General features: G+C 37.7%; 2 pseudogenes; both read left to right on the top strand.

The window, feature by feature from the left end:
* The window catches only part of LOC112630370, a 23,250-nt pseudogene extending 8,165 nt beyond the window's left edge, over window positions 1-15,085 (top strand).
* Window positions 4,839-5,927, top strand: LOC112630369 (annotated as a pseudogene).
* Window positions 15,086-24,439: the final 9,354 nt, after the last annotated feature.

Here is a 24,439-nt window from a genome sequence, read left to right as displayed (position 1 = left end):
TTTTTTTTTTTTTTTTGAGACGGAGTCTCGCTGTGCTCCCAGGCTGGAGTGCAGTGGCCTGATCTCGGCTCACTGCAAGCTCCGCCTCCCGGGTTCATGCCATTCTCCCACCTCAGCCTCCCAAGTAGCTGAGACTACAGGCGCCCGCCACCACGCCCGGCTAGTTTTTTGTATTTTTAGTAGAGACGGGGTTTCACCGTGTTAGCCAGGATAGTCTCGATCTCCTGACCTCGTGATCCACTCGCCTCGGCCTCCCAAAGTGCTGGGATTACAGGCTTGAGCCACCGCGCCTGGCCAACAATAAGTTTTATCTTGGTAAATTTGTGTTTTGTCTTTTTTTAAGATTTCATTTTGTAGCTGTTTCAATTGGCTTTGTTGTAAATAAGAAGGTATGTTGTTTTAAATGTACAGTTGATTAAATGCCTTGCTTTCATTTTCTGGGAAAGAGTAAATGTATCTTCATAATAAATTCAGATGTCTCTTTTTCAAGTCATATAACTGCATTATTTTGAATATAAGCTACAGGACTGTTAAAATGTTCATGATACATTTCCATTGAAGAAAATGTAATGTTTTCTGAGAATCAGAGGTTGTAAGCAGAAAATACACACAAGTAACCGAAAGTTCAGTATTTAGCCACCAGTATACATGTGAGAGAGTGAAATGGGATAGGAGTTTGTGTGTGATCTAAAATGCTACATGGAAAAATTGGGATTTAAGCTTGGAATGCTTTAATAGGTATCAGTGAAAAGAGCCCTTTAAAGACCGAGAATTAGCAAGGGCCAATGCATGGTGTGAAAATAGCAAGTGTATTGTGGGATCGACACATTATTGAATACTTGTGTCAAAAGTCCAGTAGAGAAAAATCCATAGCTATTGCATTTTCTTGCTGTTTGGCTGTTTGTTTGGTTAAATAGTGAATATGTTTGCTACTATCTCACATCCCTGTTGTTAGGGAATTTTTGATATGTTTGATCAACCTGTACACAAAAACTTTAAAGAAATTTCTGAAAATAAAACACAAATTAGTACAAATGGAAGCTTAGCCCTAGGGTTGTATTAATCCTGAGAACGTCCAAAAGGAGATAAGTGAGCATTCAGTTTATAATCAGCCCTGGGCTGTGTGCTGGCCCTGCCACTGAACTCACAGCTCAGCACAAAGCTGGACGTGTGAACAGGTAAAGATGATATGTGGTGGAACCGTGAAAAAAAAATACTGTGGGAACACAGGATGTCACCGATTCTGCCAAAAGTGGGTTGGGAAAATCTTTATAACAGAAGGGGTCTTAGAAGTTGGTCATGTGAGTTGATCCTTAGAAAATTAGGGCTTTGCCAGATGGGGGGGGAAAAAGAAAAGAAAAAAGGAAAGCATTTTAATACAAAGAACAGCTTGGAGAAGTCGAAGACCATGATGTGTGTGGGGAACGGTGAGATGTTCATGGAGAGGGAAGTGCTGGAAGTGGCCAGGCAGAGGTTAGTTTGGCCTTACTGTAAGGCACAGTGGCCAGTCTATGTGACAAAATTTAGTTTTTTGTTTCTAGGTAGTTGGGAAACAGAAGAGGTTTTGGAGTGGAAAGTGACAAATAATTCTAGCAATGTAGAGATTATACTGGGGTTTGGGTGACTCTGAACTAAGTAGAGGCAGTGAGAACAGCCAAGGAAATGCCAAAATTGGGAAGTGTTTTTAAGATTCAATTTGAAGGAGGAGATTTATGGGGAAGCAATGGGAGGTGATCAGGTAATGAATGATTTTGACCTCCTTGATAGAGATTCTGTAAGACTAGGTTCCAAAGTGTATGTTTTATTATTATTATTATTATTTTGAGACGGAGTCTCGCTGTCACCCAGGCTGGAGTGCAGTGGCACGGTTTTGGCTCACTGCAAGCTCCGCCTCCTGGGTTCATGCCATTCTCCTGCCTCAGCCTCCCGAGTAGCTGGGACTACAGGTGCTGCCACCACACCCGGCTAATTTTTTCTATTTTTAGTAGAGACGGGGTTTCACCATGTTAGCCAGGATGGTCTCGATCTCCTGACCTCGTGATCCACCCGCCTCGGCCTCCCAAAGTGCTGGGATTACAGATGTGAGCCACTGTGCCTGGCCGTATATGTTTTTATCTATGATTAAGGGGTTGATGGGAGCAAAATTATTAAGAAGTTGAATTTGTGGACTGGAAAGGACAATCTGTATGAATATGGAGAGCTACAAGGGAAATGGAAGCAATGGAAGAAGAAAGAAAAGCCTGAGGTACCTAACTTTTAAGGCTGAGGCAGAGAAGAAGGTTCTAAAATAGTGACTCTGAGATGGATTGGTGAGTAAGGTAGAACTGAAAGAGTAATTCTGGAAACATGGAGGTACTGAATTAAGTATTAAATAAGGGTTGATGGTGGCCAGCAGTCTCCAATTCTTCAGACAATACATTTGGTCAGGAAAGTTCATTGATATTCTCTGCGGGACTTTCAGAAGAATAAGTGATCAGGGCAGAAGCCAAATTGTAATGTATTAAGAGGAGCACAGGAGATGCAAAGTGTAGACTACTCATCGGCAGTAAACGGAAAAGGAGGGAATAACATTTTGAAGCTTTTGTAAGGGAGGGAGAAACTTGGTGAGAAGGTATGAAAAGAAAAATCCAAGAGAAGAGGTATCAGTTGATGGAGCAGTTTTTCAGAGAATATAAGAGAGGGTAGAAAATAGAAAAGCTCTGTCTTCTGGAGCAGGAGGGAGAAAGGTAAGGTGAGTGCTATTACATCTGCACATAGATAAGATGAGAATAAGAAGGATTCCAGATCTTATTACCTTTTTCTCTGATTAGGCTGGAAAGCATCCTACAGTATAGCCATTTCAATCTGTTATTAGTAATATGTGATATTTTCTTATTAGTGTCTTAGAACAATTAATTGATTTAATGGTGAAAAATACTCAGGTTTGGTAAAGGAAACTTGTTTTTCTTCTGCAGATAGAATTTGGAGTTGTGTACAGTTGTGTGGAAGATAAGATGTACACTACCAGGAAAGGAAAAGGTATGTTTTGTAATGGTCAAAAACTACAGGTTTCACAACAAGAAGGTAGGTTTATTCTCCAAGTTTTAGTGCAATTGATACTGTGTACTCATATTTTATTCTTTTAATGTTTACCTATGGAATTCCCCAGTTGTTAAGTGTTTCATAAACTGTGTTTATTTTCTCTTTGTTCTGTGATTTCAACTTCAGTTTTGAATGTGGAGTGGAAATAGGGAAAGCAAATGTAATTGAGCAAACACTTCAGGCTCAGCACTAGATTTGGTGATGGAGATAGAAAGATGATTAAGACTGGCTTCCTACCCTCGTTTGAGTTCATGGTTTATGTGTTAGCCATTGTAGCTAAAATTCCTTATGGAATTCCTCTGATCTGATGCAAATGTGACAGATTACTAGAAAGTAATTTGGGGGAAGAAAAAGTCAATTAAAGCTGGAATCACTTACAATGATATACCTACATTTTATATGAACTGGATGATTGGCATTTGAAGTCTTCTTCCTCTGTGACAGCTGTCGACCTAAAAGGAGAAAGCTCAGGCAAAATTAATATAGAGAGTTTATTCAGGCCAAAGTTGAGGTCTGCAGCCCAGGACGCACTTCCAGATTGTCTTGGAGAGTGCTCCGGAGAACTAAAGAGAGGCTCAAGTTTTTAAAGAAAAAAGGATGAATCAGAAGAAGAGGTAATTTCTAATGTTTTTCAGGAATTCTCTTTGGTTTACCAGTATCACATTAATTACTGATTGACTATACATTGTTGCACTATAGCACATATGGCATTTTATGGTTACTTGGCATCAGTTAGTCTACAGCCTGCATAGCAAGTGGCTTCAAGAGGCAATTATTTAGCTCAATGGGGAGTGAGACTGACTGCTGCTGTACTTTAAATGCCTCTCTGGGCCTGATAATTTAAAGGGGCTGACATTCCACAGATAAAAAGTGTTTTTTTTTCTTCTTTCTGACAACCGATTGAAGTTTTGAGTTACCTTTCTTCCGTAAACTCCATCCAACATTTTTCACAGATTGCACTTTGAGATTCTTTTAAGTGCAGCAAAAACTTAAAAGATACTTGCAAAGGAATTTGAGTTCAGAATCTTCCTAGACTTTAATTTTTCTCCTCAATCACTTAATTTGAGAGCAGATTTTTAGGTCATTTTCTTTTTATTGAATTCTAAGGCCCCAAAGATTGGATGAGGCAACCTAGTTTTTGAGATGTTAACGTGAAAAAATATGCATCTTAGAACTGAAGGAGGTGGGGCCGGAGGTCCTGGGGCAGATTCTCCTTGGCACTCCTGCATGGAGGAAGCTGCACAAGGATGCCACCAGGAATGCTCGCACCTCCTACTGGGATGGCCTGCGCAGGACGGGGCGGTCTCTGTGCTGGTGTGCGGGTGTGAGCCATGGTACCCAGGGCCAGATCGCGGAAGGGAGGCTGGGAGGCTAGCCTGAAGACTGGGGTGAGGTCGCCACTCCTTCCTTTCAGGCTGGAGCTGCTCTGCTAGGGTTTAAAACTTGAAATGGGACTAAAGGGTAGTATTTATGAGAAAAAGAGTGTAAATCATATCTCACCTCCTCCAGCTTTTTTTTTTTTTTTTCATAAGAGACCAAATTAAACTTATGCACTCTCCTCGCTGTTATTGTCCTTCAGTTAGACAGAGTGAGAGCAGAGCGAGACCAGGTCGGAGATGGCGAAGCAACTCATTCCTTTAATGACATTCACACTGATGTCCTATTTTCAAACTATTTGAAAATTGCATCGTTCTGCCTCCAGTACTGGCAGTTTCTCTGTTCTGTGATCAACGTGATTCACAGGAACATTTTGTTAAATGAGCCAAGGGTGTGGAAAATATGACTTTTATATTGGCCTGGGATTAGCTATGAGCTCCAGCATTTTCACTGGAGGAAGTTTCATTTGGGGTTGGAAAAAAAGGCTTTCTACGACTTGCCAGAAAAGGTTCTATGAGACCAGGTCAAGGTGGCCACGCATATCCTAAAGAATGGTTGTGGTAGGCCAGACTGCTGTCAACGGAAGCTGGCGAGGTGGCCAACTTAGCGGCATATGGGTTTGCACTGGCCACGCTGGTGACTCCACTAGGAGCTCTCAGCGTCCTAGTAAGTGCCATTCTTTCTTCATTCTTTCTAAATGAAAGATTTAATCCTTATGGGAAATTTGGATGTTTGCTAAGTGTTTGAGGATCTACAGTTACGACCACTCATCCTCCAAAAGAAGAGGATGTTGAAACTAAATAAAGTACCTCACAAGGTAGGTGATCCAGGTTTTGTGGTCTTTGCAACTCTTGTGGTCATTATGGCCATGATAAGAATCTTCCTGGTGGGTCCCTACCATGGACAACGATCTTGTGTATGTAACAATCTGCTCTGTAATTGGCACATTTTCAGTCTCCTGGGTTAAGAGCCTAGGCAGTGCTATCAGAGAGCTGTTTGCTGGAAAGCCTGCACTGCCACATCCCCTGGCCTGTATTCTGCTGCTAAGCCTCATTGTCTGTGTGAACACATAGATTAATTACCTAAATTGGGCCCTGGATATGTTTAACACTTCCATCATGACTCCAATATATTACATATTCTTTACAACATCAGTTTTTAAACTTGTTCAGCTGTTGTTTTTAAGGAGTGGCAAGATATGCCCATTGATGATGTCATTGGTACTTTTGAGTGACTTTACAATAATCGTGGAGATATTCTTGTTGCATGCTTTTAAAGGTGTCAGTTTTAGTCTAGCAAGTCTGCCTGTGTCTCTTCAAAAAGACACAAAAAAAGCAATGAATGGCAATCTCTCTAATATGTAAGAAGTTCTTAATAATAATGAAGACAGCAAAAGTTTAACCTGTGGAATCAAACAACACACCTGTGATAATATCTCCTGAAGAAATGGAATTCTGATGGCTTTTTAACAAAGATGTAATTAAAAGGTTAATCTATAATTCTGTTATAAAGTGAATTTGAATATCAGAATATGTCTGAAAAAGCACTGTTCTCAAATAATGATCTTTAAAGACATCCTCTTAAAGGTTTCACTAATTTGAACTAAGAAATTATTTTTCTGATTTATTTATTTATTTATTTATTTATTTATTTATTTTGGAGACAGAGTCTTGCTCTGAAGCCCAGGCTGGAGTGCAGTGGAATGATCTGGGCTCACTGCAAGCTCCGCCTCCAGAGTTCAAGCGATTCTCCTGCTTAGCCGCCCGAGTAGCTGGGACTACAGGCTCATGCCACCATGCCCAGCTAATTTTTTGTATGTTTAGTAGAGATGGGGTTTCACTATGTTAACCAGGATGGTCTCAATCTCCTGACCTTGTGATCTGCCCACCCTGGCCTCCCAAAGTGTTGGGTTCACAGGCATAAGCCACCACCCCCGGACCTACTTCTCTGATATTTAAATGATGGTAGCTCACTAAAATGAACTCAGTGCATGACTAATTTCTATTCACATTGTACTACTGTAGAGATATTTTACATTTTGAATCCTTCTCCAAAATCTAAAACTCCTTAAAATGATAGTTTTAAGGCTATAAAAAGTTTTATTTTTTTCATTGGTGATGAAAGTCTGAAATGTACATTTATTTGTCATCCCCACTTCACTAATTCCTAACCATATAGGCTTTTTTATTTTAATAAAGAACAAAATTATCCCAAAATTATCCTGTGATTTACCTTATCTATTATAACAAAATACATATATTTTATATAAAAATTGTAATAAAATGTAATACATATATTTTATATAAAATTATAATTATATAAATATATAAAATAGGTAAAGTAAATCAGAGGATAATTAATCTATATAAAATAGGTAAGGTAAATCATAGGATAATAGAAATATATATGAACCAAAGAAATGTGGTAGCTTTCACAGAAACAACTCTTTTCCTTTTCATAATTATTCTTCACTTTACAAAGTATTAAATTATTTAACTATTAAAAGTAGTACAACAAAAAGAATAAAATGCCTAGGAATATAGCTGTCAAGGGAAGTGAAGGACCACTTCAAGGAGAACTACAAACCACTGCTTAAGGAAATCAGAGAGGATGCAAACAAATGGAAAAACATCCCATGCTCATGGAGAGGAAGAATCAATATCATTAAAATGGCCATTCTACCCAAAGTAATTTATAGATTCAGTGCTATTCCCATTAAACTACCAGTAACATTCTTCACATATTTAGAAGAAAGTATTTTAAAATTCACATGAAATCAAAAAAGAACTCATATAGCCAAGAAAATCCTAAGCAAAAAGAACAAAGCTAGAGGCATCATGCTACCAGACTTCAAACTATACTACAAGGCTACAGTAACTGAAACAGTATGGTACTGGTACAAAAACAGACACATAGACCAATAGAACAGAATAGAGAACTCATAAATAAGACTGCACATCTACAACCATTCATCTTCAACAAATCTGTCAAAAACAAGCAATGGGGAAAGGATTCCCTATTTAATAAAAGGTGCTGGGAGAACTGGCTAGCCATATGCAGAAAATTGAAACTGGACCCCTTACACCTGATACAAAAATTAACTCCAGACGGGTTGAACCCAAAACTATAAAAAACCTAGAAGAAAATATAGGCAATACTACTCAGGACATAGGCACAGGCATGACAAAATCACCAAAAGCAATTGCAACAAAAGCAAAAATTGACAAATGGAATCTAATTAAACTAAAGAGCTGCTGCACAGCAAAAGAAACTATCATCAGAGAGAACAGGCAACCTACAGAGTGGGAGAAACATTTTGCAATCTATCCATTGACAAAGGTCTAATATTCAGCATCTACAAGGAACTTAAATTTACAAGAAAAAACACAACCCCGTGAAAAAGTGGGCAAAGGACATGAATAGACACTTCTCAAAAGAAGACATTCATGACGCCAAAAAACATGTGAAAGCAATCTCAACATCACTAATCATTAAAGAATGCAAATCAAAACCACAACGAGATACCATCTTACACCAGTCAGAATGGCAATTATTAAAAAGTCAAATTAACAGATGCTAGCAAGGTTGTGGAGAAATAGGAACACTTTTACATTGTTTGTGGGAATGTAAATTAGTTCAACCTTTGTGGAAGACAGTGTGGCGATTCCTCAAAGATCTAGAACCAGAAATACCATTTGACCCAGCAATCCCATTGCTGGATATAGACACAAAGGAATATAAATTATTCCGTTACAAAGATACATGCACACGTATGTTCACTGCAACACTATTCACAATAGCAAAGACATGGAATCAACCCAAATGGCCATCAGTGATAGACTGGATAAAGAAAATGTGGTACATATACACTATGGAATACTATGCAACCATAAAAAGGAATAAGATCATGCCCTTTGCAGGGACATGGTTGGAGTTGGAAGCCATTATCCTCAGCAAACTAACGCAGGAACAGAAAACCAAACGTTTCATGTTTTCACTTACACGTGGGAGCTGAACAATGAGAATGCATGGACACAGGGAGGGAGATACACACTGGGGCCTGTCCAGGGATGGGGGCTGAGTTGGGGGTGGGAGAGCACCAAGAAAAGTAGCTAATGCATGCTGGGCTTAATATCTAGGTGATGGGTTGATAGGTGAAGCAAACTACCATGGCACACGTTTACCTATGTAAAAAACCTTCACATCCTGCACATGTGCTCTGGAACTTAATTTTAAAAAGTAGTACAACAATTACAAAAATGCTCAGGACAAACACACCTGGTGAACATACATCTTGTTGGATGGGAGGTGGTGAAGTGTGGGGTGTCAAGTGTGTCCTGAGTTTCAGTCAGGATGTTTCAGAGGAAAATGTAAAGCCTTGGATAATTTGCCAGCTTTGTAAATGGAAGTCAAAGAGCTACCATGTAATTTCAACTTCTGTTTTCTTTCAAATCTGTATATAAATTCCCTATTGAATTTAGTTTGTAACTTCTACTTTTTTGTGTTTAAGATATTTGCTCGTTTCTCACTACACATATCATGCCTGCAGGCAAATTGGTTATATTCTGTACCTTTTGGGGAATGGTCTAAGGAGCTGGATTCTTTTTGATGCTTATAAAAAGCTGACTTGGAAATAATAACTTTATCAGTTTTAATATGTAAAAGCTTAGAATTAACTTGATAAAACTAGGAAGAGAGATAAAAATGTTATATTTTCTTCTGAATAAAAGTGTCATTTTTTAAGAATTCCAATTATTAAAATCTAGTGATTATTTAAAACATTTCCTTTTTAGATATTACCAAATCACTCTTGGTGACCGAGCTGGGCTATTGCAGAACATCAGAAATTGTAAGAACTATTATTTCCAATATGGAAAAGCTTTTTTGCATTCCTATCCATGGGTAAGCTCTTTTCATTTTCCACCTAAAGTTCTAGATCATTTAACATCTTAAAATAATATATTTTCCTTTAGAAATTAAGCATTTGTTCATAGAAATGGGATTGGTACCATAATTCTAATGCTCTCCCTCCCCTTACCCCCCAGTCTCTGACAGGCCCTAGTGTGTGATATTCCCCTCCCTGTGTCCATGTGTTCTCACTGTTCACAATGTTGGTTTTTTGGAGAGACTTCAGAACAAAAAGACACCCATTTTTATTAGCAGTGTCTGATGTTCTGCAGTAGGTTTGTGTGGATGTGTTCTACTTTTTTCTATTTTGATTCATTTTGTTATTGGGGCTCCTTGGTTCAGAGCTCTGTATTTTGTCAGTTCTGCCCTTCTGTGCAGTTTCCTTTATAATATCTGTTGAGTGGTTGTGGTAGGCAGGGTTGGCTTGTCTTGCTTATCATTGATTTCTGCAGGATCCTTAATTTTTCACTCTTAGTTCCAACTTTTCCTTGACTTCTTGGTCTCCAAGAGGTACTACCTCTTCTGTCTTATCTGATTCTCCTCTAGAATCACAGTTTCCCTGCGGTAGCTGGACTGTGAATTACCAAGTGCTGATCTGTGCTCAGTGTTTTTGTATTTATTGTCTCACTTATACTCTTTTCTGAGGGTGGTTTTTTCTGTGTTCCCTGTGGGTCCTTGGCTCCTCCCTGCTCTCCCTTACAAAGTCTTTTCTGCCTCTTCTCCTCCACTCTGTGTGTCCACAGGCTAGGAATACTCCATTAGAATTAATTTGTTTGTTTGCTCTTTCTTCTGCTTACAGGTAGTTTGAGATTTGTATTTTCCGATTCCTAGAAATGCTGAAGGAATAGGTCTTATGGGTTTTATTTGTCCTCCTTGTTGATTTTATTTCATTTTATTTTTCAGATGGGTAATGGGGAGTTTCAAAATTAGCAGGCCACTATTCCTCTCTGAACCTCAGAGTCCTTCTGTAATCATTTTCATAAATGAAGAAATTAAAAGCAAACATCTATCCATCTGTTTACATTTTCAAGAAAAGCTAAAGTTTTGAGGTCTTTAACTTTAATATAGTTATGCTATATTAAATATAATTGCTGCCCTTTATTATAGTTGTTTGCATTAAAAATAATAAATTTTGCTGTTATTCAACAAAATCTGTAAGTTTTGAATAACATATTTTACTGCCTACTGTTTCTACCTTTTTTCCTTTTGAAAATATCATCACTGAGTTATAAGAGTGTTAGACCTGATCAAAGATCATCTAATAATTCAGCCTTATTTTATAGGTGAGTCAACTGAGGTTCAGAGAGGTGATGTGGTTGCCTTAGATCAAAGAGCTGAGTGGAAATATGACTAGAATCCTGGCTCCCAGATCATTTCTCTTTCTCCAATATTGTACTTCTCTTAGGAGTCGGGACCTTAAAAATATAGTTTGGCCATGTACAAACTAATTTGTTACTATACATTTTTGTTCTATACCGTAATGAGTAAAGTAAAAGAGAGAGATCTTCTGTCAAGTAGCTACAGAACCTCCCAGAATGATGCCCTTGAGGGAAGGGCAATAAACTTGCTGCTACACTGTGCTGTCCTGAAGCAAGGACTGTAACCACGGGCTATAAAATGGTTATGTTAGTCATAAAAGAGCTGCAAGAGGTTTACAACTTTAACCTTTAATTTTGCTGTTGGATAAAGTAAAAACTAATTTTTACTTCAGGATTTTTTTTTCAGAAGTATAACCAGGGAAATATTACCAAGGAGAAGTTCTGATATTGATTTAAGATTTTTTGCATTGAGCTGCTTCTTTAGTTTAGCAACATGACTTCAGAGTTACTTACACAAAACAATGAAACTAAAGGGAGTCATAATCTGAATGAATGCTTTAAACAAGCAGAAACAGTCTAATAGGTTCCTAACTACGGACAAATATTTTTGAGACAACAATTACTGTGGCTCAATTTCCTTTAATTTTTCAAAATTTAATTAGATGAAATGTACCTGGTATATATTTTCTGGCATCATCATTTGAGAATAATTTTATCATAAACATAGCTACTTTTATTATGGATCTTTTATATGCCAGTCACTCTTTTGGTGCTTTACAAATATTGTTTGTAGTTATTGTAACAGTGATCTAAGGTAAATTGGTATCCCTATTTGATGACAAGAAAGCTAAAACTCAAAGAAGAAACTTGGTCCAAATTAGTTTTTTGGTTTTTGTGATGGAGTTTCACTCTTGTTGCTCAGGCTGGAATGCAGTGGCTTGATCTCGGCTCACTGCAACCTCCACCTCCTGGGTTCAAGCAATTCTCTGGCCTCAGCCTCCCAAGTAGCTGGGATTACAGGCATGTGCCACCACACCGGGCTAATTTTGTATTTTTAGTAGAGACAAGGTTTCACCATGTTGGCCAGGCTGGTCTCAAACTCCTGACCTCAGGTGATCAACCCTCCTTGGCCTCCCAAAGTGCTGGAATTGCAGATATAAGCCACTATGCCTGGCCCAGATTAGGGCATGGTTTTTAGGCAGCTGAGCATGGAACAAACTCAACTCTTTGTGACCCCAAACAGTGTTTTTTATGATATACCCCGTTAGTTGTATAGGAGGATCAGACTAAGATAGGATTCAGAAGGCACAGTGTAGAATCTATACCATAGCCTTAATTACCTGGTAGTATAAGTAATCTCTTTGGTAATATTTGCTCACAAAAAGTATACTCTAGCTTACTACAAGACTCCTTGCTTGAGATCCCATGATGTTCATTAGAAGCGATGGAAGCACCACTAGATGCTATCACGGTTGTTCTGCTAACCTAGGATTCTCTCTGAATAGAATAGTAAGGGATTACTTATAAAAGATCTTGGTCTTTGCTTTCTATAATATGAGATATCAACTATCACATATCTCATATGAAAAGGGGAGAAACACATCTTTCTTTATAATTGAAAAAATGCCACGAAAGCTAATTTGGTTTCATTCATTTGGGAAACAAACAGCTTGGAAATTTATTGTACCCACTAGTTCTTTCTTAAATTTGATGTGCAGCAAAAACATAGGCAGAAAAACATTCCAAATCAAAGACTTTATGTCATTCTAATCCTTTTTTAAAAAAATCACTTTGAGATGAAGGATGTACTTAGGTGCAATATTTTTTATAGATACAAAATAAATACCACATTTGTAATCAATTTATCATTACTTTTAAAAAAAAATAAACTTGGAAAGATCTTGGTAAATAGAACCCACTGCTTTATTTCCAGAGCTTTAAACAGTCACAAAAGGAGTTTGACTAAAAACCATTTGCAATTAACTTGCAGACATAATGAACTTTTTCTTCTAAAAACACATTTCAGTGTGTATTTCTTTAATAAAAAGGAACATTGTCTCATACAGCCACAGTACCATTATAAAAGTCAGGAAATTAACATTGATACATAAACTAATATAAAGACTTCATTCAAATTTTGAAAAAAATTTTAACCGAAGGTCCAATCCAGACTCATACATTGCATTTAGTTCTCATTTCGCATCAGTTTCCTTTAATTTAGAACTTGCTTGGTCCTTATTTTTTATGACCTTGACATTTTTCAAAAGTATAGGCCAATTATTTTGTAGTCTAGCTCCTGATTTGAATTCGTCTAGTTTCTTTATGATTGTATTTGGATTATGCTTTTTTGGCAGGAATCTTACAGAAGTAATGTATTGTCCTTCTCAGTGAGTGCATCATCTCAGGAGGCACATGGTATCTTTCTGTCCTATTATGGGTGATATTAACTTTGATTACTTGGTAATGGTAGACCATTGTAAAAATGCTATTTTTTTCTCACTGTACTCATTATATATCTTGTGGAGAGATACTTTGACATTGAAAATATCAAAATTTTACCCATTAATTTTAAAATTTATTGATGATTCTTTACTGAATAAGTTATTACTATAATTGCTATCAAGTAGTATCTTACTTATTCTTACTTATATCTTACATATTCATCTTACCTTGCTGTATTTTCAAGGAAGAGGTGCTGTGAGAGGAAAAACCTGTAGTAATCGTTCAAAAGAGGCCTAGGTTTATGCAGAACCCAGGTGGGTTGCAATCCCTGTAGGTCTAGATATGATGCACATCCAGTAGGGAATGATCAATATCATGATACTTTATGCTCCCTAGAGATTATTGTGCATTGTGTGTGTGTGTGTGTGTGTGTGTGTGTATCTGTGTAAAATAAGCTGTAGTTACCTTGGGTTTAGAAAAATATGAATATGAATATATTTGCATGCTGTTATAGTAGAATTATAGCATTATTTTTAGGGCCTTTTTCTGCAAAAGTATTGTTTTCCTGTTTATCTTATTAAGTTATTGCTTTGTGAGTATTCATTTTGGGATTTATATAGGACATCACGATAACTGGATTTTATGTATTTTTATTTTAAAATTAAATACCATCTTTTTTTACATTTATTCTCTAGATTGGTTCAACTTATCTCAATCAACATTCAAACTGAAGTTAGGAGGAATACCTTATTTGAAAGGTTATATTTTCAATCTACCATTTTTGAATACTATTTTTTAGGATCCGGAGTGTTGGAACAGCAGCTACTAATGTGCATTGTGGCAAGTGGAGGAGCAGAAACATTTTATGAAATGGGAATTCACTGCTGGGATATTGCAGGAGCTGCCATTATTGTTACTGAAGTTGGTGGTGTGCTAATGGATGTTACTGGTAAAATTATCAGATAATGGATCATTTTTCTCTTTACATCTCTTGGACTTTCCTCTGTATATGGGGTTAAAAAACAGTTTGATACATATGATAACTTGGCTTTTAAGACAAACAGGCTATATAATTTTGTGCAAAATCAAAATAAACATTAGGAGATAGAGGCAAGGATGAGAACTAATGGCAATGTGGGACTGATAGTGATGAATGGCTAAGTCTTTTCAAATGTGAGTAATAGGAACTCCTGAAAGGCTGTAGAGAAAGCCTAGACAGTCACTGAGTCTGAGGCTTGTGTTCAGAGTTCTTTGAATGCTGACCACTGTGATAGTTGATGATGGACTTCAGTCCTCCACCATCACCTTCTTTGTTGGGACTAGAGAAGTTAAATATTTGCTTTGAGCTGATGGTGAAATTTTTGAAGTGAAGAGTGAACCTGGGTTTAAAGAATTCACCAGTGATCTGAGAGAAAGACAACAAAGAAATAAGGAAATGGGAAGGACAGTGGTGTGAAAATTAATTGGAGTCACATTTTCTGTCCATAGATTCTTAAATAGTAAAGAGGTAATAAGAGTGCATACACACACACACACACACAAAGAAATAGAGAATAGATGACATTTTTTCAGACTATCATGACTTGAGACTCCCTCTCTCCCCCGTCAACTTTGCCAGTAAATACCAAACAAGTGGTATTTTAAAAAACATATACTTAGAAACTCAGCTATGCATTGCCAAAGCTTAAACATTGTAGTTATGTGACAGTATAGTAGATTTTTAAAAGAAAACTGAAAGTATTGAAATGTCATGATTGACCATAGTGCACATTGCTGTACTTGTTTGATGTAAATTATTTTTGTAACAGATATAACTATTTACCATACTTGATTTGTTTTAGGTGGACCGTTCAATTTAATGTCATGAAGAATAATTGCTGCAAAATGTACAGCCATTATCAGAAAGGAAAGCCAAAGAAATTCAGGTAGTACCTTTTCAACGAGATGATGAAGATTAATTACAGCAGCCTTATAGCCAATCACAGTTGCTTTTCCCCAGATTTGCTGACTCACTGATGGATATGGGTTTCAGATGTATGATATGCTTGGTTTCAATTGTCTTTGTCCAGATTAAAAATTTTGAACTTGTTTCATATTTTACTATGGCTAGGTTTGCAAGAATAGACATAATGTTTACTTCATTGTTTAAAAAATGGCATGTGAGAGCTTTAGGAAAAATACACAAAAAGTACAATTGATGAAATAAGTATAACATCAACTGAAATAGTTAGCAATTTTGCATTTCTGAGTATCAATGGTCTGAAATTTTGTCTTGCTATATACATGTATGCCTAGACACTTGCTTAGAAAGTTACCTATTTGGAAAAAAAATTGTTTGGTTTCAAAAGCCATATTTAAATTTGTAAGGATATATTGAGTACTTCCTAGACCAAGGTTTTTTTCTTTAAAGAGAACTTTTTTTGTTTCATTCAGTGTTCATATAACACCTAGCACCATGCCTGTCAGTTGGCAACCAAAATTAAACATTGTAAGAATGAATATTTTGAAGTCATCGATTTCTAGTTATTATACAGAGTAGATACATAATGAGCTCACCATTCTGTACTTTTGCTGTATATTTCATGATGAGAATTTTGAAGTAAAAACAGTAGTTATCTTTTGTATATTTCACATTACCATACTGCCAGATACAGTTGATTGTTGTGGGCATTTCTGCAATAAATATATTTTCCAAAGCACTTAGTTCAGGTATGTATTTTAATTTCTTTAAAGTCCCTGAGTAAGAGAGAAGAAACTGTTCCTAAAAAGCACTCTCATCAGATATCTAATAAATTTTGATGCAGTGTAACATTTTACTAATTTCAATAGTCACATTTCAAAGATGTTGGTGCTGATTTGGTTGTGTTGGCAAATTATGTGTTATTGTTAATATTCAACTATTTGGTTTCCTCCCAAATCCTTATATAATTTCATCATTACTGGATTCCATTCAGCCTTTAAGTAAGAGAATAGATGACATTTTTCAGACCAGTATGACTTGCAATTCCCTCTCTCTCACACCAACCTGGCCAGTAAATACCAATAAATATCTTTTTTCTTTTTTTCTTTTCTTTTTTTTTTTTTGAGACAGTCTCACTCTGTTGCCCAGGCTGGAGTGTGGTGGCACGATCTCAGCTCACCACAACCTCCGCCTCCTGGGTTCAAGTGATTCTCCTGCCTCAGCCTCCCCAGCTAATTTTTGTAGTTTTAGTAGAGGTGAGGTTTTACTATGTTGGCCAGGTTGGTCTCAAACTCCTGACCTTGTGATCCACCTGCCTCGGTCTCCCAAAGTGCTGGGATTACATGTGTGAGCCACCACGCCCAGCCAGCAATAAATATCTTAATCATCCTTGGCTGAACAAACAAAAAAAGAAAATTGTACTGGTTCATAGATATTTTTAAAAGATTAATTTATTGTTTAGCCCTTGGCACATGAAAAGGCTACTAAGTTTTATTGTAGCTTTCTAAATGCCTTTTATTTGATACAATGAAAAGTGCTGCTATAAAGTGTTCAAAGTAGGGATTACTTTATTATGTGTACGTCTAAATATATATGATACTAGGATTTAAGTACTGTAATTAATTTATTAATACTATTGATCACATGCAGTTAAAACATCTGATATTGTATTATTCTAGGGTTGTTTTTGCAATTTATTTTAATATAAGAAGAGTATTATAAATAAAATTTTAAATATTTCAATAAAATTGTAATGAAAAGTATAATTGATATTTACATTATTAATGTTTACAGTTTAAACTACTTTTAAGGGTTTTATGTTAAGTTACAGCACAAACTTTGCCATTGTAATTGAATATAGATTCTTATTTTTTTGCCTATAGTTTTTTGAATTTTAAAAAAGCTAAAAATGTTTTAAAATAGGTCACTTTTACATATTTTTATTCTAAATGCAATTGGATATTCTGTAGCTAAAATTTCTTTAGATAATGAAAAAGGATGATCGAGAAATGAATTATCAAATATTATTTGAAATTATTTATTTGAGTAACAAGACTTCTTTAACATGTATATGCTATAGTCAGATATATTATCTTTTTGTATGTGTATACACACAGAGATACATGCAAAAATACTTGTAGTTGAATGCCCTTCCTCTGCTTTTTAAACAAAAAATTTTGGGGGATGCAGGGAAAGCATTTTGCCTAGGGAAATCTGTAGCTTTAATGCAAGGCAAGGAAACAAAGTAGAAGGGTGTATTGCTTGAAATAAAAGTGATCGATAGTCTATGGGATTGTCCACTTAGAAAATCCAAAAGAATCTACAAACAAATCATTAGAATTCGTGTCTTTGGTGATGTCACCGGAGACACACTCCGTGTATGGAAATCAACCTCATTTGTTTAAGCTAGCAACCCATAAGATAGCATTTAATGAAGATACTATTTACGCTGGCATTTTTAAAAAGCCATCAGATAACTAAAAATTATTCTAAGGATAGATGTGCAAAAACTCCATGAGTGGCCAGGCGCGGTAGCTCACGCCTGTAATCCCAGCACTTCGGGAGGCTGAGGCAGGTGGATCACCAGAGGTCAGGAGTTCAAGGCCAGCCTGGCAAACATGGTGAAACCCCGTCTCTACTAAAAATACAAAAATTAGCCGAGCACGGTGTTGCACACCTGTAGTCCTGGCTGCTCAGGAGGCTGAGGCAGGAGAATCACTTGAACCCGGGAGGCAGTGGTTGCAGTGAGCTGAGGTCGCGCCACCGCACTCCAGCCTGGGTGACAGAGTGAGACTCCATCTCAAACAAAACAAAACAAAACAAATAAAAAACAACTCCATGAGGAAAAATTACAAAACATTACTGAGAAAAATTTGAAAATATCATAATAAATGGAGTAATATACATGCTTATGGTTTGGAACACTCAGTATTGCTCAGATGGCAATCCTTGCCAAATTATCTATAGATTTAAAAGAATCGCAATCCAAATCCCAATAATGTTTGGGAATATCAAGACTTTTAAAAGAGCTCTATGATTAAAACAGTGATATTAGCACAAGGCTAGACAAATAGACCAATGGAACAGAATGTCCAGAAATAAACCCAAACTTATAGAACTACCTAGTTTGTGATAATGATGTCATTGCAATGCAGTAAGGAAAGGTGGTGTTTTCAATTAAGAGTGTGGAATCATTTGGATATCAGTAATGAAGAGGAAAAAAAGAATATTTATCCCCTCATACCATATGCAAAAATCAATTCCAGATAGATCCTAATCCTAAAAATGAAAGCTAAAAGAAAAGATAGCATATCTTCCTGACCTTGGTAGGCAAAGACTTAATGAACAGGACACACAAAAACGCACTAACTCTAAAGGAAGGTTGATAAATTGGGCTACATTAATATGTCTATCATCAAAATACACGATTAAGAGAGTCAGCAGGGCAGCCCATAGAGTCTGCAATACATCTATCTGACAAATTATACTGAGGATATAAATAACTCCTATGTAACAATAAAATAAGCAAAAAATTTAAATACATATTCCACAAAATAATATATTCAAACACTAAGTGAATGTAAAAGTGCTCAGTATTGTTAGTCATCAAAGAAATGCAAATTAAATCAATAATTTTACTCCACTACATATACCAGAATCATTAAAGCAAACCATGAATCTAACAACAATAAAAGCCAAATCAACCCTCAACAATACCAAGGATTGGTAAGCATGTGAAACACCTTGCCTTCTCATATGCTATTGTCAGGGGTGTACATTGGTGTAACTACTTTGGGAAATTCTGGTGGTGTCTACTAAAGCCAATTTTCAGCTTGCCCTAGGACACAGCAACTCCATTCCTCTGCACCTATCCACAATAAATGCACAAAAAAAGGCTTGGACAAGTATGTTCATAGCAGCATCCTGTTATAATAGCCCTGAACAGTAAACAATGCAAAACTCTACCAACAGAATGGATTTTTTTAAAAAAGTGTGATCTAATCACATGAAGAATGTTCTATAGCAAAGAAAAAAACAGACTCCAGTTACACACAATAATGTGGATAATTGCAATCTGGCTGAAGCTCTGACTTCCAATGGTTCTGCACATTTTGATATCACCAGTGATATCCTAATAATTTACAGAAGCCAAATTGTTTCTGCTTTGAACTTAACCTCTCTTCAGTTCTTCCCCCTTGCTTGTTCTGTTTTTTTTTTTAAATCCCATTTTGAAATGTTCTTTGTTCCTTTCTTGTTTCCCTTGCTGACTTTTCTTCTCTGGTGATAACACAGCTCTGTAGACTGCTCTCCTTGGTGGTCTACCTTCTGACTGTCAAGTCACTCTGAGGAAACCCATGCATGCCCCATGATTTCAACCATCACTTCCTTTCTACTGACTCCCCAGTCTTGACCTACAGCCCATATTTCTCATCTGAATTCTCCCCCTGCATCTCCTGCCCATACTTGATCTGCTCAATATATTTCTAACTATTTTTGGCTCACGCTTTTCTGCTACTCTACTGCAGCATTCTCCTCTGTGCTTTCAAATTAGCACCTAATATATTTGAGTTTTCTCTTTCCCTAGTCTTCATATCCAATTTGTCATAAGTCATGTTTGAATTCTCCAACCAAACTGGAACACTAACTCTTCACTGGCCTCCTCTGAGCCTTTTCAGACGACAGTCATTCTGCCTAGAACAGTCTACGCTAATAATAGATTACTTTTTTATGATTGTGAAGTTAACTATAAATTACAGTGATTTTCTTTTCTCTGGGAGTTGTCCCCAACAAATAGGACTGTGCCCACTGTCACCACATCTGTAGATAGTGTGGCTCCATTCCCTGTTTAATCCAGGAAAGGATATCTGACCCAAAAGGACTTTAAATTTGCTAGGGCATTTGATATTTTGACCCCAAAGACAGAGATGAGGAAAAATTGGGAATAATTCAATGTGTTATAAAGCACTTTAGGTAAGCACTGGAAAAGAAGTAGCAAGCTTCCCAGATGGAGCTGGGTATCAGTATTCAATCTCACCAGGCTACCTGTTTAAGAGGAATGGAAATAGGCCATAGGTAATATGTTCTTATTTCCAGTATGTCCTATATAATACCTTCATATCCCTTAGGTAGTTTCTTTAAGTAATTCATGAAATGTTTTCCTTGATAAAATGTTATTGATAATATTAGCATTTGCTGAGCACAATGTACCTGGCATTATGCTAAACACTTGATACTCATGATCATACTTAAACCTCACAATAGCCCCAGCAAACATTATTATCCTCCTTGTACTGAGGCACATAGATGTTAATTAGCCCAATTTCCCTGCTTAGGGTGACATAGCTAAGCAATGACACTTCCGCAGAGACACGGCGGGGGCGCACAGTCTTAACCCCCTGCCTGGTGGTCCCTCTGCTGGCTGTATGTTAGAACCACCTGGGGAGCTTATAGATAAGCCGCTGCTGGCGTCCCACCTGAGAGTCTGACCAGGTCTGGAGGGTCACCTGGCCATCTGTATTTTTTAAGTTTCCCAGGTGATACCAAGCAGCCAGAATTGAGAACCATTTTGTTTCCTAGATGTAACTCTTTTTTGTCTTTCAGACAGGGTCTTGCTCTGTCTTCCAGGCTGGAGTGCAGCAGCCCAAGCATGGCTCACTGCAGCCTTGACCTCCCAGGCTCAAGCAAGCCTCCCACTTCAGCTTCCTGCATAGCTGGGACTACAGGTGTGAGCCACCACAACTGGCTTTTTTGTTTTTGTTTACTTTTTATAGAGATGTAGTCTCTGTGTTGCCCAGGCTGGTCTCAAACTCCTGAGCCCAAGCAATCCTCCTGCCCTGCCTTAGCCTCCCAAAGTGCTGGGATTACAGGCAAGGACCACCGTGTCTGGCCTGATTTCTTAAAACTAGCCAATTCACATGCCCGCCTACTCATCCACTTCCAGGAACTTGAGAGGGTCTTAGGACACAATTTGATACCTTAAAATTAAAATGTTGCTTTGCCACCTGATAAGCCTCCTTGGATACTATTGTACATGCCTTTTTAAATTCCCACAAATTAACACTAGATGACAAACTACACATAAGGAATCATCTTATATTAGGCATTTCCATTTCTGAAACATTATTTTTTCTTCAAATAACCTCATTAGCCAATATTTGAGTTTAGTAAAACAGTATTAAAACAAAGGGAATCCTTTGTAAATTGAATGACTCTGGGTCGTGGGTTAACTCACATTCCCTTCAGCAGATACATAGGTGGCCTGTACACACTATGGCCTGGATTTCAGTTGCCTTCCCGGTTCAGCTCTTAAAAGATGTTCATTAATCACAAACATATAGAAAATAAAATACTTGTCTTTTGTTATCACATCTGAGAATACTTTCCCACCAATCTATTTCAATATCCCTGTTAAATAATTGACTCACTAATAAAAACATTTGGGCGCTTGTATCTCCAGGGGTACAAGGCAGGGGGTGCTTAGACAGTACTATATGTCCACTTTCCTTTTCTTTTTTCTTAGAGATTGTGTTTGCTTGCATGATGGAGTAATGGAGGTGGGGTTTGTGAGGAACAATATAAGAGAAGTATACGATTACTATTTATGTTATGTTGAGGAACAATGTAATAACATTATCATTGATTTAGTCTCATAACTGGCAACATACCTTCATATCCCTGACGTCAAAGTGATAGCAGCTTGTCTGGCCACTTCAGAGTTGGCAGACTCAGGGCAGTGAGGACTGTATGCACGGTGCTTGGGTTTTTCCCACCACAGTGTTCTCCATTCTGAATTTCTTTTACTACCTTAGAGTTTCAAGTGTTAACCCCTTAACATCATTCATCTGACTTTACACAGGATGAAAAGTGAGGTGTGAGGGCTATAGATATTCGAATAGTCTTTCTAAATGCAAATCAGTGATCACCAGCTTCATGGCTCCTCCGTTTTGGGATGAAGTCTAAATTCTTTAACATGGATTACAAGGTCATTAGGCTTGATCCCCCTCTCCTCATCTCAGGGTTTTCACCTCCAGCTTCATGCACTGACATAAAGTTCAGACTGGATTGCTTTCAGCTGCAGCAGCATTCCTTCTTCTGTTGTGAACCTTCACAACAAGCTGAGAATTTTTTTTTTTTTTTTTTTTTTTCATTTTTGAGGGGTAGGAGTTAACACAATCCTCCCTTGGTGTCTTTGAGGGTTAGTTCCAGGACCTCTGGGGGATATCTAAATTCGCAGATGTTCAAATGCCCAATATAAAATGGTGTAGCATTTGCATATAGTCCATAGGTATCCTCCTTTATAGTTTAAATCACCTCTAGATTATTTATAATACCTGTATTAGTCCGTTCTCACACTGCTATGAAGAAATACCCAAGACTGGGTAATGTATAAAGGAAAGAGGTTTAATTGGCTCACAGTTTTGCATTGCTGGGGAGGCCTCAGGAAACTGATAATCATGGCGGAAGGCAAGGGAGATTGACTAATTTATTGGGGAATATCCTTTAGTGCTCCATCAGTCAGCAAAGTGTCTGTCAAACGGCTTCTAAATTCTGAGATAAGTATTAAGCAAAGGGACCCACCTAAAGACAAGGTCCTTCAGTTCAACCAAGCTTCGGAGCACCTGTTTTCTGGAGGTGTGGGCAAGGGCACTGCAGGGGTCTGGAGATGGGAAGGCTGAGTGTTCCCCCTTTGGATAATTATAGTTAATAAGCGGAGCATTTAGCGAGTAGCTGGTGGTTAATATGCATGATTTAATTTAATTTGAAAAAGTTCAGCGTTACTCCCTTCTCACAAATGAGAAAAAAATAAGTCTAGAATGGATAAGGAAACTGCCCCTGACTATGCAGATGGGTGTTAGAATTAGGATTCAAAGCACCTGCTTTTTCTTGTGTAAACCAAAAGGTATCTGAGATATGTCCCAATCAATTTAGAAGTTTATTTTGCCAAGGTTAGGGACAGGCACCTGGGTGACAGGTCTGTGACTTTCTCCAAAGATGATTTTCAGAGCTTCAATATTTAAAGGGGGAATAGTAGATAGTGGGGAAAAGGAAAAAAAATATTTAAAGGTGTGAGTAGATAAGAGGGAAATGGTTGCATTCTTTTGAATCTTTGATCAGCCATTCACATGTGAGAGGTGGGCAGAAGAATAGTCACTTTTTTTTTTTTTTTTTTTTTTGAGACGGAGTCTCACTCTGTCACCCAGGCTGGAGTGCAGTGGTGCAATCTCGGCTCCCTGCAAGCTCCGCCTCCCGGGTTCACAACATTCTCCTGCCTCAGCCTCCTGAGTAGCTAGGACTACAGGGACATGCCACCACCATTGGCTAATTTTGTTTTGTATTTTTAGCAGAGATGGGGATTTACCATGTTAGCCAGGATGGTCTCGATCTCCTGACCTCGTGATCTGCCCCCCCTTGGCCTCCCAAAGTGCTGGGATTACAGGCGTAAGCCACTGCGCCGCGCCAGAATAGTTACTTTTGCATTCATCTGGCTCAGTGAATCTGCATTTTTACATAAGATAAAATAAACGTAGGGCAAAGGAAGCAATCAGATATGCATTTGTCTCTGGTGAGCTGAGGGATGACTTTGAGTTCTATCCTTTCTCCAGTACCTATCAGTTTACATTATGAGTGTGAAATTCAATAGAACTGTTTTAGGGTGAAGATCTTGGGAACCACGAGGAATCTCCTAGTGAGAAAATTGTGAGAGGTATGTAGCTTTTAAAAATCCTTGTAGCTATCTTATTTAGGAATTAAATGGGAGGCAGCTTTACCTGTTATGCAGTTCCCAGCTTGACTTTTCCCTTTGGCTTAGCGATTTGGTGGTCCTGAGACTTACTTTCTTTTCACACCTGATTGCTGTACCACATCCAGCATGGGGGTGTGGGGGGTATAGGGGGAATAAGACACATAAATTAATGTGTCTCATTAACAAATAGGACACATTTTAAATTAATAGAAACTATACTAATAACTCTAATACCAAGAACAAAAATAAGGAAAGTTTGGTGAAATGAGACCACAAGGTGTGATAAAGATTTGGAGGGAAAACTCCCAGGAGGAATTGGAGATACTTTGTGGGAACGCTGGCTTTTGAATTGGAAGGCCTTAAAGAATGGATGAAATCCAGACAGACAGAGATGTGACTGGCATATCATGAAGAAGAAATAGTGTAAGAAAACCCTGGGAGTCAGGGAAGGACTGGTTAGTTTAGGGAAGGGCGAGAACTCAGGTTTAGGGAGCACGCACTAAGGTTTAAGAACATATCGGGAGACACCCTATTGTGCAGGGTCCTAGATGCCAGGCTGGGCTGCTCAAGGCTGTTGAACAGCAGAGAGATTAATGGCAACTTGCACAC

Source organism: Theropithecus gelada, chromosome 8 (assembly GCF_003255815.1).
Source record: "Theropithecus gelada isolate Dixy chromosome 8, Tgel_1.0, whole genome shotgun sequence".
In the NCBI taxonomy this organism is placed as follows: Eukaryota; Metazoa; Chordata; class Mammalia; order Primates; family Cercopithecidae; genus Theropithecus; species Theropithecus gelada.
This window is presented reverse-complemented; position numbering and strand designations above follow the sequence as displayed.